Genomic DNA, 18,895 nt, shown 5'->3' with positions numbered 1-18,895 from the left:
CCTGATCTTATTGGGAAGGCTTCTAATTTATCCCCATTGCATATGATGTTTGTTGATGGTTTTAGGTATATACTGTTTATTATTTTTAGGAAAGGTCCTTTTATTCCTATACTTTTCAGTGCTTTCTATAGGAATGGATGCTGTATTTTGTCAAAGGCTTTTTCAGCATCTATTGAGATAATCATGTGATTTTTGTTTGTTAGACTGTTGATATGGTCAATTATGTGGATGGTTTTCCTAATGTTGAACCATCCTTGCATTCCTGGTATAAATCCCACCTGATCATGGTGGATGATCTTCTTAATTACTTGCTGGAGTCTCTTTGCTAGTATTCTATTTAAGATTTTTGCATTTATGTTCATAAGGGAGATTGGTCTGTAGTTTTCTTTCTCTGTTTTTGATCTCCCTGGCTTTGGAATCAGTACCATATTTGTGTCCTAAAAGGAATTTCGTAGGACTCCTTCTTTGCTTATCATATCAAATAATTTGTATAGTATTGGGATTAGTTGCTCTTTGAATGTCTGATAGAATTCACTTGTGAATCCATCAGGCCCTGGTGATTTTTTCTTAGGGAGTTCTTTGATGGCTTGTTCAATTTCTTTTTCTGATATGGAATTATTTAGGTATTCTATTTCTTCTGCTGTTAGTCTAGGCAGTTTATATTTTTGTAAATATTCATTCATATCTCCTAAATTTTTATATTTATTGCCATATAATTGGGCAAAATAGTTTTTAATGATTGCCTTAATTTCTCCTTCATTAGAGGTGAGGTCTCCCTTTTCATCTTTGATACTGTCAATTTGGTTTTCTTCTTTCCTTTTTTTTATTAGATTGACCAGTAATTTTTCTATTTTATCTGTTTTTTCAAAGTACCAGCTTCTAGTCTTATTTATTAATTCAATAGTTCTTTTACTTTCGATTTTACTAATTTCTCCCTTGATTTTTAGTATTTCTAATTAAGTTTTCATCTGGGGATTTTTAATTTGCTCATTTTCTAATTTTTTGAGTTGCATGCCCAATTCATTGATCTCTGCCTTCCTTAATTTGTTAATATATGCACTCAAGGATATCAATTTCCCCCTGAGTACTGCCTTGGCCGCATCCCACAGAGTTTGGTAGGATGTCTCATCATTGTCATTTTCTTCAATGAAATTGTTGATTGTTTCTATGATTCCTTCTTTGACAAATTGGTTTTGGAGAATCATATTATTTAATTTCCAATTAGTTTTTGATTTTCCGGTCCAGGTACCCTTACTAATTATTATTTTTATTGCATTATGATCTGAGAAGGTTTCTGCTCTTTTGCATTTGTTTGCAATGATTCTATGCCCTATAACATGGTCAATCTTTGTGAATGTGCCAAGGTGTATTCCTTTTTGTCCCTATTTATTTTTCTCTGCATATCAATTAAATCTAATTTTTCTAGGACTTCATTCACCTCTTTACCTCTTTCTTATTTATTTTTGGTTTGATTTATCTAGACCTGAAAGAGGAATATTTAGATCTCCCACTAGTATGGTTTTACTATCTATTTCCTTCTTGAGCTCTGCCAGTTTCTCCTTTATGAATTTGGGTGCTATGCCACTTGGTGCATACATATTGAGCAGTGTTATTTCCTCATTGTTTATACTGCCTTTAATCAGGATGTAATGACCTTCCCTGTCTTTTTTAATCATATCTATTTTTACTTTGGCTTTGTCAGAAATCATAATAGCCACTCCTGCCTTCTTTTTCTCATTTGACGCCCAAAAGATTTTGCTCAAGCCCTGAAGCTTAAACTTGTGTATGTCCACCCGTCTCATATGTGTTTCTTGTAGACAACATGTGGTAGGATTTTGGTTTCTAATCCACTCTGCTATTTGCTTCCGTTTTATGAGAGAGTTCATCCCATTCACATTCAGAGTTATAATCATCAGTTGTGCACTTGCTGACATTTTCGTATCCTCCCATATCCCTACCCCCTTTTTCTTATACTATTTCCTTTTAAACCAGTGGTTTGCTATTAAGCTGCTATCCCTTATCCCCTCCCTTGATTAACTTCCCTTTCTACCCCCTCCCTTATTTTCCCCCTCTTTTTGTTTTTATAGGCCTTATGAATTCCCTCCTCCTTCTTCTCACCTCCCATTTTGAACTCCCCACTCCCCTGCTCCCCTTGGTTTATTCCTTCTGACTTTCTCAGAAGGGTTAGATGAGAGTTTTATGTCCCAATGGATAGTATAGCTACTCTTCCCTCTCCGGGTTGATTACACTGAGAGTAAGTTTTGATTATTACCTCTTAATGCTGTCTTCCTCTCCTTCTTATAATAGTATTTGTACCCTCTCCTTCCCATGCTCTCTTTGTGTGTAATAGAATATCCTATTTTTCTTATTCACTCAAGTTTCTCTTGGTGTCCCCTACTATTCACCCCCTTTTTCCCATCCCCCATGTCATCTTAGATTATTTAGTGTTCCACCCTCACCCTGTTAATTATTCTTCTGATTACTCTAATAGTGAATACTATAATAGTGAATAGAGTTTACTAGAGAGAATTATACATAACATTTCTCTACATAGGAATACCGATAATTAGATCTCACTGAGGCCCTTAAAAAGGCAAATTTAAAAATTATAAGTTTTCTTTCTTTCCCCTCTGTATCTTATTTACCTTTTCAGGTTTCTCTCGATTTTTGTGGTTGGATATCAAACTTTCCATTTAGCCCTGGTCTTTTCTGTGCAAATACCTGGAATTCTTCAATTTTATTGAACGCCCATACTTTTGCCTGGAAATATATAGTCAATTTTGATGGGTAGTTGATCCGTGGTTGCAGGCCCAGCTCTCTTGCCTTACTGAATATTGTATTCCAAGCCTTGTGATCTTTTAGCGTGGAGGCTGCCAGATCCTGTGTGATCCTGATTGGTGTTCCTTGATATTTGAACTGTCTCTTTCTGGCTTCTTGCAAGATTTTTTCTTTTGCTTGGAAACTCTTGAATTTGGCAATTATATTCCTGGGCGTTTTCTTATCTGAATCAAATATCGCAGGTATTCTATGGATCCTTTCAATGTCTATATTGCCCTCTTGTTGTAGGACTTCAGGGCAATTTTGCTGAATAATTTCTTTCAGTATAGAGTCCAGGTTTCTATTAATTTCTGGTTTTTCTGGAAGACCATTGATTCTCAAGTTGTCTCTTCTAGACCGGTTTTCTTGGTCTGTCTTGAGATATTTCATGTTTCCTTCTATTTTTTCAGTCTTTTGACTTTGTTTTATTTGTTCTTGTTGTCTTGAGAGATCATTAGCTTCTAATTGCTCAATTCTAGCCTTTAGGGATTGGTTTTCGGCTATAATCTTCAGCTTTTCGGCCATAATCTTCTGCTATTCCTTTTCAATCTGGTCATTTCTGGTGTTCAATTTGCTTATCACTTCATTTGGTTTCTGAGCCTCACTTTCCAATTGCAAGATTCTACCTTTTAAACTGTTATTTTCTTGCCAGATCTCTTCCATTTTCCTCAAAATCTCAGTTTTGAACTCTTCCATAGCTTGTGAGGAGTTTTCCTTATTTGAGGAGGGTCCAAATGCTTGTTTGTTCTCCTCCTCTGTTTGCTTGGTTGTCTGCATTTTCTCTGTGTAAAAGTTGTCAAGTGTTAAAGACTTCTTTTTCTTGTTGTTAATCTTTCTCTTCTGAACTTCCTGAGTCTGGGTAGCCATCATTAGCCCAGCAGCTTCTCAGGTTTATCCTCAGGGTCTGTCCGCGGTCTTTTTGCTCCTGAGGTCTGAGTTCTGGCTTTTTCCAAGGTCAAGCCCCCTGGTGGATTCCCTTGCTTGATCCTCTGCCAGAGGTTTCTTTACAAGTCTCAGGGCGCTGCTTCCACAGTCGTATACCCATCTGCACTTGTTCCCCACTCAGGGTTTCAGAGCCTTAGCTCACGGCTGTATCTGCCTCCACCCGCGCCTCCAACCGTGCCTGCGCTCTGCTCCCGTGCTCTGCGCCCTGCATCCGCGTTCTGCATACTGCTCCTTTGTTCAGAGTTCGTGTGCATTCTTTAGCTTTTTGGGGTCCTAAATCTTGCTGCTCTCAGGAACAGGCCCAGGAGCTGCCATTTGACTCGATGGGTGCCCCAAACTTGCTCTATTTCTTTTTAACTGGCTTCGGCGTTATAGGTGGTGTGTGTGGAGGTGGTGGGGGTGGGGTGGTTGCTCAGGCCTCGATTTAGTGAGAGATGTTTCACCCCTTTATAGCATGAAAATGTCCTGATTCCACGTACCTTCCACGCTGTGCCCTGTTGTCGGGCCCCTCCATTTTTCTGGACTTGTTTTTATGTCCCCTTGAGGAATCTTGTGTGTTTCGGTCAGAAGAGGTTAAGCGCTGCTTTTTACTCTGCTGCCATCTTAACCCGGAACCTAGAATTGATTCTAATGTGGAAGGTAACAGTTTAAAAAAAAAAAGAAAGTAAAATACCTTTCAATAATCCCCATATTGTCAAGCATTTCTGGGAAGCAGTCCTTTCAGTAAACCTAAAAGAAAGAAGGCTTGCCAAGTGAACTGGCAAGGATCTCAATAACCATATGATTCTATACAAGAGAAAATTTAAATAAAGGCCAGAGAGCATAAATTGCAACTATATCTAAAAGCAGTCTATCTTATCAGGTAAATATTATTGGAAAGTGGGTCAAAAAACCTTTAGACTGGAGAACCATGCTTCTTGTGGTGGGCAGGATGAACACCATTATAAAAATTAAAATGATTGTATATTCACATCAGCCATGGAGGGGGGGAGCTGAGGGAATGAAGGGGAAAGTAAGAGCATGAATTATGTAACCATGTTAACTTTTCTAAAAAATAAATACTAAAATTGTGTTAAAAATGATTGTATATTGACAGGTGTTTTATTTATGATAAATAGTGTAATATTATCTGTATTAGTTGCCTAGATATATTAAAACAATTGATTCAATTACCAAACTGATACAAAATTAGAAGAATTAAAATAATAATAAATGCAAAGTTAAATTTAAAATAAAAATCCTAATTTAATTGTTCATGTGTTGCCATTTCTCCTACCAACAAAAATAGACACAATTACAAAGATAGATGACAATCAAGATTTTCCAAAGAAGTTTAAAAAGATAGAAGTAAGTGGACACAATAAGATTAAGGACATCTAGAAACTAATAGCCAAAATCACTTAAATTTTCTTTTTAAAAAAATAGATGTAGCTAGCAAAGGAAAATGCAATTTTGTTAGCTTCTTTGTACAAACTTGTGGAATTATGTAATGTCATTCTCAACTTATTTTCCCAAGACAAAGTTAGTTGCATCTCACCCTTAGGGTTCTGAAGTACTCTTAAGGAGATGAGGAGTATTTTTACCTAATGAAATTGTACATGTATATAAATGTGCATGTATATGTGCATACATTTGCATGTATATGCATACATGCACATATACAGTATTAAGAAAAATATGTTTCTCTCTCTGTTAGTCAGCAGTGATTAGCTAGCAAGGTAGTTCCATTTAACCAATTAACATTAACTTTAAAAAGACATATTCACTGTGAAGGTCTCCTAAAAAGAAAAGTTATGAATCCTTCCTCTCATCTCAAGTCAAATTCTTCCCTATAAGACTACTATTCTTGGGAAGACTAGGTTTAGATTTCCCACAGCATCTCAGAAGCATTTTCCATACTAAATTTATTTCAAATATGGCACAGCTGATAGATTGATTAGTTGACACCTTTGAGACCACAGGGGTAAGTAAAGCAGGTTAACGGAGGGTGTTGATCCTCATTGTCTGGCTTCTGGTAAATGTCACTTCCAGCTCCTCAACTTCAAATGCTTAACCTTAGGTGGTCCTCAAAGCCATCATAAAAATTTTTACCTAAAGGAATAGACATAACAATGATAAAAGCAAAGGCAAGGCTGGATGCTCTCAGCTTCTAAGTGAGTAAGAGGAAGCCCAAAGAATCTCTCTTATCCAAAGACCCACAGCAACTTACCCTTCTTCTTTATGGCCAGTCAGACTAGAAATACTGAGAGCTGAGAGATAAGCCCTGGTTAGCTTTCTGAATGCACCACAGTTCTGACTCCGCAGATCATCAAAAAAGACTCCTCTTCAGCATGCAGTTAGTGGGTTATAGCCAGTTATAAAATGTCTGTGCATGCTCCAAACTCCATGTGGGCACTAGATGAGCTGATCATGCTGTGCATGTTCATAAGGACTAGGCTCATTGGCCAGTCTTTCTTTATATCTGGATGGTGGAATGCTACATGCTGAATAGTATCATAAAACAGTTACAAGTAGTTTATAGAAAAACAAGTTTATAGAAAGTTTATCAAGAGACCTAATTAAGCCAGATCATTTTGAATTCCTTTTAAGAATGTAACTTGGAGGATGACAACAATAAAAACAACAAAAATTAACAAAAAAAGCTTGTTGCTCATCAATGAAAATGGAATGACTATATTTGATCTTTGACATTGTATTCCTTAACTGCTGAACACAAGAAAATAAAAATGTCTTTCAAGAAAAAAAATAACTTCGTGTGGACTAAGCCACATAAAAGACAGCTTCCTATGGACTAAACCATATAACACAGAGCAACATGATGATAAAGGTAACACAAATTAAATGGTGTCTATGGATCAATTCACTAAATCTAGTAAAGAATAAAGGACATTAAATGTTTTAAATGACATAGACATAATTATGACAATTACAAATTTATCAGGAAAAGTTCAACATCAGTTAATCCATAAGACTCTTTTTCCAAGTACATGAAATGTTTGTGAAAATTATTTCCTTGTGTATAATAGCATCATGATGAAAGTAAGAAACTGGAAAAGGTAAGATTTTAAAATTATATTCTATAGCAGACAGATAATTATACTTATATAAGTGACTGAGAAAATATAAGAAATGTAGAAAATACAGTATAAAGTATAGAAAATACAAAAGCCTTCTTTACTTTACTTTGACTATTAAAAAATTTCATATGGTAACGCAAAATTGTATTTTAAAGGCTTTCATCCCCCAAAAAAGAATCATTTATGCCTTTGTTAATATAATACAAGATTCCAAAAAATTTACAAAAACAAAAAAAGAAAACTCTTTTGATTTATCACTCTTAGATTTTAATATCAAGTGGAACATAAAAAGACGAGACATGTGCACGTAATTGTATGACATTTTTATGGAGAATGTTGTGACAGTCATTATACAAAAAAGACAGGCTGTGAAGTCAGATGTTATTCATTTATTTCAGTTATGTCCAAACCTCTTAGTTACCCCATTTATAATTTTTTTGGGGGAAATATATTAGATTGGTTTGCTACTTCCTTTCCCAGATCATTTTGCAGTTGAAGTACAGAGGCAAATAGACTTAAATGGTTTGCCCAGGTTTACACATCTCACTAAATGTCTGTGGCCAGATTTGGACTCAGGAAGATGAGTTTTCCTGATTCCAGGCCCAAACTTATATTCAAATTCTACCTCTAACACATATCTTTAACCTTGGGCAAGTAATTTAATCATTTTTTTTCGCTTTGTCTTTAATAAAAGTGTTGTACTAGGAAGTATCTAATGTTCCTTAAGTCTCTAAGTAAGATATTATGATCTATAATTATGTGTCAAAAACTGCATTCAAATGGCCCTTTTTACTCTTCCCCCTAATAACACTACATAACCTTTTTTTTCTGACGCAGATCACAGTATTTCACTTCTAGAACAGTTTCCCTCCATTTTATAATGTATTGGTTGTGAGGGAGAAAAGTTGTAAGGGTGAAGTCAGTGATGCTAAACCTATATCACACGTCTCAGCACTGACATGCATAGCCATTTTCAGTGACACACAGTTGCATGCGGCTGCATACAGAGAAGTCTGGGGCCACATGCTGAGGATGAAACATTTGCTGTAGTGTAGTATAGACACTCTGTGCACTGTAGATGACAATTCTACCTATATTAATTTACCTATTTTGGTTTATTAAATGCAGTTATATATTGCATTTATACATTTTTTAATTTAAACTATAAATATGAAATTATGTGTTTTTTTTTTCTCAAAGGGACATACTACCCAAGTTATGTTCAGTTTTTTAGTGAATTTTGAAACACAAAGCTCAAAAAGTTGCTCATCACTGTGTTAGGCAATGGTGTCTAAGTAACTTGCACAAAGTCACACAGAGAAGAAGTATCTGAAGCCACGTTGGAACCCAGCACCTCCTGTCTCCTGGCTCTCTATACACTGAATCACCTACCTGCCTGCAATATTTAATTTTTAAGGAAGCTAGAGATCCATATATTTACTTTAATTGAAGTAATCCAATCTCCTCACTTCTTTCACCATTTTCCATTTACACATTGTTATAAAGAGTAAGTAATCTGACTGGGTCTTGAATGCAATTTGGGTGTAAGGAAGGATAAATGGGGATATTAGGTGATTATAAGGTGAATGGAGGAGAAATGAAGGTAAGGGAAGGTATATAGGAGATAAAGGAAATAAGGTATGTAGGAGAGGGCAGCTCAAACAGGTTTATTCCCAGAGGCTTGAGACAGAGGATACAGGGAGGAAATTATGGCAAGTACGGAATGTTTAGGTTTTGGCTGGAGGGTTTCTCTTGTTAATTTCTAAAGTCTCTTGAGGGAGGAGTCGAGAGGGCCCCTTCCTGCCAGTCAAATTAATGGCTGGAGGAAATCTTTGATAGTTACTTCCTGTCAAGATGGATGCCTCCAGTACTCTCAAGAAATAAAAAGAAAATGATTCCGTCCCTCTTTAGCCCTTGCCTCAATTTTTGATACAATGATTCATCAGAGGCTTTGAGTAGGTAACAAAGGGGAGCTACTAATACCAGGGTCAGTCAGAAGGAGAGAGGGGTTCAGGATTTCTAACTGCTGCTAGGGAGAGGGGTGATGGTGGGGGATGGGTGGCAGAGAGGTTTAGACTGAGAGAGCCTGCTCTCCCAGTCAGGAGATTTGACTGCCTTTTAAGTAAAGTCCTTATTAAATCACTAAAACTAGGGGTAACTTATTTGAGGATACTCTACTTGTCTATAGAAACTAAAACCCTCAATGCTCAATCACCAAGCCCTCCCTTACACCCAGGGCCCAAAGGAAATTCAGGGGAAGGGAAGGGAATGTAGATGGAGAGATCAGGAGAGGTCCAGAGAAATGAGATAGGTTTAAATTTCCCCATGACAAGATAAGCACAGGACAAGGCCGAAGCAAAACCAAGCTGAAAGGCCTCAGCTAACAGGCTAAGCCAAAGCAAAAGCCTCCAGCCACAGCAAAAGCCAGAAGGCAAAAGCCTTGTCAGTTGGAACTTCACCTCTATTTATAGCTTTAAGTTCTAACTGACTTTCTGAATATTCTAAGATCTTTAACTGACTTGTTGTGACCTTTAGAAATTACAGAAGCAAAAAGTTTTTGTTAGCCACCTAGCATTACAATCTGCTCATTTGTTTTTTTGGAAAATTTGCACCTTGCAACTTTTTCTGGTTGCTAAGATCTAAGGGGTTACTAACTCTTATTCTATGCTGAATTATAACTATGCTCTTATCCCTATCTAAGTTTTATAAAATAATAAAAAGGGTTGCTTACTCCTAAACTATGCTAAGACTAGTCTAATTTAAAACTAAGATGGGTTATGGGAAAGGCATAGGAAAGGAATAGGGTTTCAGTTTTGCAAAAATTTTTGAACAGAAAAGAAAAGCAGATTAAATGCAAACATTCACAAGCAGTCTCAAAGCTAACATTTGCCAGCTAAAGCAAAGTAATAAATTCTATCTATGTATCTATCTAATTTCATGAACTAACAACAAAGTATATATTTAAGAAAAATTTTGAAATCTAAATTTCCAAATTCTAATTCATCTTCCTAAAGTTAGTATATGGATATGTTAGTACAATTATGCCTACGTTAGAAATGTCAGTAAGAATAAGTAAGATTAATATTCTTTGTAAGTGTTTTGGTTAAACTATAGACTTAAGCTATGTACAGTATTTACAAAGAAAGTTTAGAAAATTCTGTCCCTGTTCTAACTTATCAAGCTAACTAACTGTCCCTGTGTGTTAGTAAAACTTATTGCTAAGAATTAATAAGCAAACATTTACATATATACATTATTTACAAGAAATGTCAGGTGATTTGATTAGAAGGTGTCTGAACCAAAGTAAGAGGAAAATTCTGTGCTAAGGCAGACAAGCTCTTCTCTCTTAAGCGTACATTTATGTTTTACATGTAGATGTGAAGTCAGAAAATGTTCTATGTAGTGTCTAGTGTGACCTTTCCGTGTAATGAAGTGTTACATACTTACTCCATCGGAATTCTTCTGCAAAGTGTATGTACTGTGTGGATGGAATCTAAAGTGTTGGATGCGGTGAGAATTCTGTTGGGTGTAAGTTATGTTTTTCAAATGCATGGGTCCAACACTGCTCCGATGCTCCTCTTCACAGTGTGGTTTGTTGCCCCATACCAATTGTGTTTTAGATCACGGATGCTTTTTGTAGTCTTCAGGTTTGTTGTTTGTTTGTTGGATGCAATCCAATTACCAACCCAAGTGTCAGTCAGTCATCACAAGGCTCATACTAAGATCCAAGGGCCAGTGGAATCAGGGAACAAACGTACAGATATCACAGCCAAATACACAACAAGGTATGGACCACTTACAATTCTGAACTTATCTTTGGTGAAGGAAGATGATCTGAAAAACGTATACTCCCCAAAGGAAGTGAAGAATTGGAAAAAAACATCACGGTGCATACTTAGCTAATGGAGTTTGGCTGAGGGCAAATGGAAAACCTATGTTGCCTAAATTCCTATATTTCACCTTTTGCAATGCACTACACCAAAAAGGGTATTATCGATGTCTGGGCATGGCAAATTCCATAAATAGGTATAGTAATGCAAGGGGCATATATGGAGTTGCTATAACAGTTTCACAGAGGTACAGAATTTGTGTGCAATATAACTAGACAATTACAAAAGTCCACAATCTGGAAGGCAAACCACTAGCCTATACATCATTGGAATGCTTACAAATTGATTACATTATGATGCCAAGGAGTCAAGGTTACAGATATGCTTTAGTGATAGTGGATAGATTAACTAAGTGGCCAGAAGCTTTTCCAGCAAAATGTAACACCTCTGCATTTGTTATGAAAGTCTTACTGAAAGAATTAATATCCAGATTCTCTATTCCCTTAATATTGCTTCTGATTCAGATACCCACTTCACTAATAAGATTTTAGCTATGTATATGAGACTTTAGGAATAAAACAACATCTTCACTCGATATATAGACCACAGTTGAACAGGCAAATTGAACGTGTGAATAAATCTTTGAAGACTCTTGTAGCCAAAATCTGCAGAATCCCACATGAAATGGCCTGATGCTTTACCATTGGCACTATTCCACCTCAAATGCCAACCCAACAGCATTACACACTTATCACCATTCAAAATGCTGTATGGCCATCCACCTTTCTATGGCAAGTCACCTCAAAGCATTCACAAATTATCACATCTGGGTATGGAATGCAAACTCTGTGAGTATATTAAATTACTCAAGCAATGATTAAATCAACTCCATAAATTAGACTTGATAAATCAAAGAGTACCCTTTGATTTTAATCTACACAACTTCCAACCTAGAGATTAGGTTTACATCTGAAACTTCACTAGAAAGTCTGTGTTAGAACCCAAATGGCATGGACCAGCCCTGATAATTTTAACTACTCCTAGTGCAGTCAAAATTAAAGGAAGAGATCCTTGGTTCCATGTCACCCATGTCAAGCCAGCAAAAAACATGTAACAACAACAACCACAAGACCCAGTTATTATACAGCACAAAGATAAATTAGCACCAACCAATCAGTCAAATAAATCCTTAGAAAGTCCACAGCCTATACATAAGACCACTGAACCAGAGCAGCATTCAGAACAACAATCAGAGCATGAATCAGAACCAGAATTAGACCAAGAACCAATAAACAACGAGATATTACACCAAATGTTCCTCCCAAATGATTATCCCAATCCCAAGTACAACTTAGAAGAATCATCCGTAAACCATTATGACAATGAAAAAGAATCAATGGCAGAAGAAGACACAACATTTAATTTGCAATCAATCCAAGACCTAGACACTGACATTAACAAATAAACAAAAACACAAATCTTTATCATGAACTCTTAACTATAATCACCTTTATTAAACTGAAAAAAAAGAAAGAAAGAAAGAAAGAAAGAAAGAAAGAAAGAAAGAAAGGAAGGAAGGAAGGAAGGAAGGAAGGAAGGAAGGAAGGAAGGAAGAAAGAAAGAAAGAAAGAAACAAAAAAGAAAAAATTAATCACTTTTCATAAACATTTGAACTTTGTTCCTGACACAAGTCAGTGCACCAGAACATCAGTTCCAGTGCAAGATGACAAGCGCAGGTACATCAAACGACACAAGTCAACACAACAGAACATCAGTTCCAGTGCAAGTTGACAAGTACGTGGGTAACATCAAACGACACAAGTGAGGCATTGCTGACTTCACAGATCATCACAACACACACACACACATGCACGCACACACACACACACACACACACACACACTTAACCAAATCCAGTCCCATATATTATTTTACTTAAAATTATTTTTATATTGTCTTAGTTCTACCAAGGTAGAATGTGCTATACAAACCACCACCTTCCTTGCCAACCCCTCTACTCCTTTGTTGGACTAATCTTCAGTTTTGGTGCTTCAGTTAAAAAGACAATAATGAAACTCTAAGTGACAGCACTCTGATGCCTCTTCTAATAGTCATCAATCAACAAGTACCTATTATGTACTAGATTCTGGACTCAAGCCAAAGAGATTCAAATACTAAGCATAAAATGATCCATACATTTCTCCAGAACTGTTTTACAATTAAATCCCTTGACTTTTTTCCAATGAGATTTTATCTAGTAATATAATTGTAACAATTACTTCTTACTGAAATTTGACATTTTACTATGTAACTACCCTGCTAATTATTTTGTTTTCATAGTGCCCATCAAGATTGTTTGATTTTTTCTTCTTAATGGATTTTATTTTTTTCTTGTTATAAATAATATACTTCTGATAATTTAATGAATACAACAAATTTTGACAAGTACTTTCACTGTTATTATCTCTTTCTAATCAGAAATGATGAATATCTCTCCAAATGTTCAACTTTCCTTTATTTCATGAAAATTTGTATCAGTAAAAATGCACCTGGATAAGTCACAGATTCAATTTCATTGTTATTTTTAACATTTAGAACTTAATAACTTTTTTCTGATTTCTACTGATATTTTAGAAGATCAATATATACATATATTGCTCTTGTAATAAACAATTTTGCTCAAGCTTATTATCCTGAAATAAAGTTTGTACTCATTAAGAGCTCGAGAAATGTTAGCTTTGTCATTATTATTCATCTAATTTCCCATTTTTTGGTTTTCATTTTAAAGTTCAGGGGGTATTTTTGCCAGAATTTATTATAATACACCTCTCTATTGTGACAATGTTTATTTAAAAGTAAATAATGTATTCTATAAATCCATTAACAAGACTACTATAAAGTTTAACATGTTGCAACATGATGAAAATGAATAAACAAGTGAGGGTGCCACTGAAGACTGTGTTGGAGAAATCTCACTCATTACTGAGGATACCTTGGTTCAGAATGTCATAGATGACCATCTAACAAGCAGATGAAGAGTAGCAGTGTCGATTAGTATATTAAATATTAATGTTAAGGTTAAAATAGGGTACCAATTGATTCAATCACTGCATAATACTTAAAGCATCTACCTTAATCAGGTGTGAAGTCCCTATTGAATCAATGAATATAAGGCATTAAAATTAGATATGCAAACTTCTTAATATATTTCGAAGACGGAATGGAATGAAATGAAGGTACCAAAGAAATCTATTGGGATTTGCTTAAAAGACTTTGTCATTCCCTTTGGGACTTACATAAAAATAATAAGTTTTTCCAGAATCAGTCTTATAAGTGTTTTTGTCAACCTGAATACTATGTCTGAGCCTCTTATAGGAAGCTGCTTGATGCGGGAGGAGATGAGCTTCTATCTCCTTATGTTTCCCTTGAACAGAGAATTGCCTTGTAAACTTCTAATAGAATATTATGGACATCCCATGAGTACCCTTTTAGGCTTCTAGAGCAGCTGATGATAATGTCAGCATTGGAAGTTGAGGGCAAACAAGACATATTTAGGAAAGGATGTTTGAAAACTCTAAAAGAAGGAGAGGGAGAAGTTTTATATACCTAAGAGGAAATTAAGAATAAGACCAAGAAGAGAAGAAATTGACTTTCAGGAGCGGTTACTCTTTATTTGCCACAATTATTTGCTTTCAGTATGAGTCATTTTCCACTAAATACTATAGTTGTTATAGGAAAGTGTGTCCCTATTTCTGTATCAACTCTTACAATGGTACTTCCTTAGAAACTACGTACCTTTAAAAACTTATTAAATGTGTCTGGTTATTTGATACCAATTGATAATCATTGGATGAGTACACTGATGGGACTTCATTATGAATACACCCACCCACCTATCATAGATACTCCTAAAATCGTTAACAAAGAGTTAGCCTTGATCTGGGGAAACAAGCCTCTAGTTTGAGTGCAGTTGAGTGAGTTTCAGAATTTATGCTATATCATAAAACTTATTTTTTAAACTATATTGGTATTTGACTTGTTTATTTTTCTTTTATTTTTCTTCAATAATAAATAGCAGAACTCATATCTTGCTCTTACCACATCTAAATAATTAACAATACTAGATTTAGGTAGCAAACACTGGGGAAAAGGTACAATATGGCTCTTAGTCTTGTCAAGAAGATAATTCAGTTTTCACGTGATAGAATACTGCTATTTGAAGGAAAATAGATTATTAGAATTTTAGGCCAGAAAGAATGATCGATTGAAGCAAACCTCTTTAATTTATTATATCTACTGCTCTCTGAAATTAAAAAAATAAGTTAGACATAGTGTAGAAACTAAGCATGAATGCTGATTAAGTTGTGATAATACATGTTACTTCCTGAAGTATTGCTTTGCTCTGTGGTTCTCACTTTAATCATAAGGTAGAATACAACCACACATTTTGAAGTATAAAAATTAAAAAAAACCTTCATGAAACTATTGTCCTGTATAACCTAATTTCAAATACTTTCTCAATGAATTATTTTGCTCTTTAATAGTACTTCTGAAGAATTTACATGAAAGATTTCCTTGAAAATTGTGATTTGATTCTTTCTTTGCATTTTCCAAGTAATCAAATAACTCAGATGATTACTCTCAGATGTTTTTAGTCCTGTCAAATTTCCTTGTAAATTTTTCAAGGCTTCTTTACTTGAGGTATCCTTTAATCTTACTTTGTTATAGATTCTGCTCCTTCTGATGACTTTTAATCTAGGTTGATGATTAATTTTCAATTGATTCTAAGTCATCATTCAAAAGTTTCTACAACAATATCAGTTGTTAATTTTTTATCACTAGGATCTTGATACAGAATATATGTAAATATATATCTAATATTTACATGTTTACTTATATATGTACAAAGCTTCAATAACTGTAAATATATTTATACATATGTATATATAGAGAGATATGTACATCTATCTGTCTGTCTGTCTATCTATCTTTCTATTTATCTGTCTTTCTATCTCTCTAGCTACTTCAAAACTAGCTAGAGAAATCATCTAGAGACCAAAAGTATGTATCTTTACTTATGTGTGAAGGGTTTTCCAAAAGTCTCAATACAATTTTAAGCTATTAAAGATAAATTCACACAAACGAATTTACTTTTAAGGTCTATATATTTTCTTTTTTTAAAAAAAATTAAACCCTTGCCTTAGAATCAAGACTATGTCATGGCTGCAAGGCAGAAGTAATAAGGGATAGGCAATAGGGGTTAAGTGACTTGTCTAGGGTCACATAGCTACAAAGTGTTTGAGGCCTGATTTGAGCCTAAGACTTCCTGTCTCTAGGCATGGTTCTCAATCCACTGTGCTACCCAGATACTCCCTATATATTCTTTTGTTAATTTTGAAGTTAATTCATTTTTTTCTATCTGTTTCCAATACTGTTTCTTTATTTTCCCCCCATCTATAATAGTTAATTATTGTGGGAATTTTGTTTCTCTTCTGATTCCATATTTCCATTCTTTTCTTTTCCCTTATGTGAGCGACTAATCATTTGGAGACTTCTTCATTGTTCCTTACCATTTTCTTTCCCCTTTAACTAAATTATTGTTAATTATATTATTATCTATTCATAATGGGGGATGTAGAGACTGGATCCTTTTGTGTCCACTTAGGCGATATATTATAACTCCACTGAGTACAATAATTTTATTTTTATTTAAGTTATTAATATTTGTTGTTTCTTATCCCATGTATCTCTCTCCATTGTTCCTAAGAGCTATACCATATGACAGACAGTATTTTTGTAAATAGGAAAAAAGTCTTAATTTAACTTTAAACATGCAGTTATGTTTGCTTCCAAAAATCTGAAAAAAATGTATGTGTTTATTCCTATTATGTTATATATACATAAAAGTGCATAGATATACACACATAATTTTATTATAGCTAATAACCACCAGATTTGGTTTTTCATTTTAATAGAATTTTTTCTCTGTACTTTGCACAGACTATATATATATATATATATGTACATATATTCATATATGTATATATGTTACATATACCTGTTTTATGTGTATGAAAAAATATAACTATAATACAAAAATAAAAATACTTTTATTAGGCCGGAGGAGATAATGTAAATATAGGTAAAATGGTTAGAGAATAAAGATGAACTTTACAAACAACTTTTTTTAGCTCCAGTGAAACATCATTCAGAAGTCTATAGCCTTTAAAAATTTCTGTTTGCAAGACTTTAGGGCTCATTGACAGCAATGGTTCATTTCCTTCTGCTGATTCTCAGAATAATGAACACTTTCTCCATCTGAAAAGAATGCCATGAAGTAGTTGAAATACTCAGTAAGGAGTCATGGGAGCCACAGCAAGGAAGGAGAATGAATCTCTAAGACCACTCAGAGTTCATCCATGTAAAGTCATTTTATTTTATGTAAATGATTAAACAGGAGAATAGCTCTTGTTTTCAGAATATTCTTTTTCCAATTCCCTTCTCTGATTTTTACTATAATTACAATCTCTACTAGTAATTTTCATAATAAGCAAAATGTAAGTATTGAGCTGAGACAAAAACATTGAAAATTGAAGATATTCTTCAAATACACACTGTGCCTGATCATCAGGATCAAATGAACCTCTCAGTTTCTATTTCACTTTATTGTATTGATATTCTATTATCTATGTTCAAAGAACAATAGAAGTCAGTGCACCATTTTCAGCGTTATGGGAATTGATTTATGTAGGTAATGGGAACAAGAGACTTTAAATTGTGAATATGATTAAGCTATAATGCCACTAGCCTTCTATCTTAAAATCATGTACCCATGCTTCAGTACTTGTCCTTGTTTTTAAAATTTTGTTTCTTTAATTTCATTTTAGCCTAATGTATTCCTACTTTTGCCAAGTTTGTTTCCATTAGATTGTGAGTTCCTAGAAAGCTGATCTCTTTAACTTTTACTTTGCCTTTGTCTTTTTTTTTGTATCCCCAGTTTTTAGCACAGTGCCTGGTAAATAATGGGTGGTTAATCGATACCTGTTGATTATTCTATACCTTTTTCCTCTCCCTTTCCACTTCTCTCTCTCCCCCTTTCCCTTTACTTTATGTTTCTCTCTCTCCCTTTCTCTGTCCCAAATCTCTTCCTCTCCCTTTTTCTATCCTTTCTTCTCCTTCCCCTCTCGTTTTCCCTCCTCTTCCCAAGAGGGATACTTTCTTGTAATGTGAAATTGATTTTTTGAAATCTAATTACAGAGAGGGACATCCAGAGAAGAAACAAAGTGTCAGTCTTGTACCATTCAACACATACATTATTATTTTTACCTAATACTATCATTACAAGGACCTAGAGTCTCCTAGAATATTTTGAAATACACTTGACTCTTAGGGATAACATATTTTGGGGAGGTTTATCATAGTGTCAGGATTGGTGGAATATGTAAGGATAGGGAATAAAGGTCAGAATTAAACCTTTTTTTGGAAAACTTAAAAACAATAACCTAATCACAATGGCTAGTCTATTTTCAAAATGTTCTTGAAACTGAAAACAACGTATTTTGCCAGATTTACATATTTACCTGTTTGGAAAAAAATCTTCTTTTAAAAGTATATCTTATGCGGAGGTACTGGAAAATAGAAACACTCTGACCTACAACTTTCCCTCTGTATTAAAAAAGCAAAAAAAATAACCTTATGACAAATAGTTCTTTTGAAAGTAATAGACATTATTCATAATGAATAGTTCTAATACTTAAGCCATGAAGAAATAAAATATACTCAATTATCAGAAATGTAAAGGTCAATGAACCTAGCTGGTACAATGAGGCAAGCATAGAGCTTTCCTTTTTTCCCTTCTGTTGTTTATAGGTGGGTCTTTTTACCCCTTTTTTGGTTCTATAATGTGGAGAAGGGAGCTGACATGAAACTAATTTTGCAAATATTGTCCTTCATTTGCATCTTAAGTTAGTTTTTGTTCGTTTTAAGCATCTGTTGATTTCCACTCTTCATATTATTTCTTTCCAACATTACCACATGGAAGAGATTTGGTTTTTTTCTAGATATTCCAATAAAAATATTTCAATTGCCCTTCCGGGTTAAGATGGCGGCAGAGTAAGAAGCAGCTCTTAACCACTCCTGACCGACACACAAAACTCCTCAAGGGGACATAAAAACAAGTCCAGACGAATGGAGGAACCCCACAACAGGGCACAGCGTGGAAGGTAC

This window comes from Gracilinanus agilis, chromosome 1 (genome assembly GCF_016433145.1).
Source record: "Gracilinanus agilis isolate LMUSP501 chromosome 1, AgileGrace, whole genome shotgun sequence".
Classification (NCBI taxonomy): Eukaryota; Metazoa; Chordata; class Mammalia; order Didelphimorphia; family Didelphidae; genus Gracilinanus; species Gracilinanus agilis.
Note: the sequence above shows the minus strand (reverse complement) of the source record.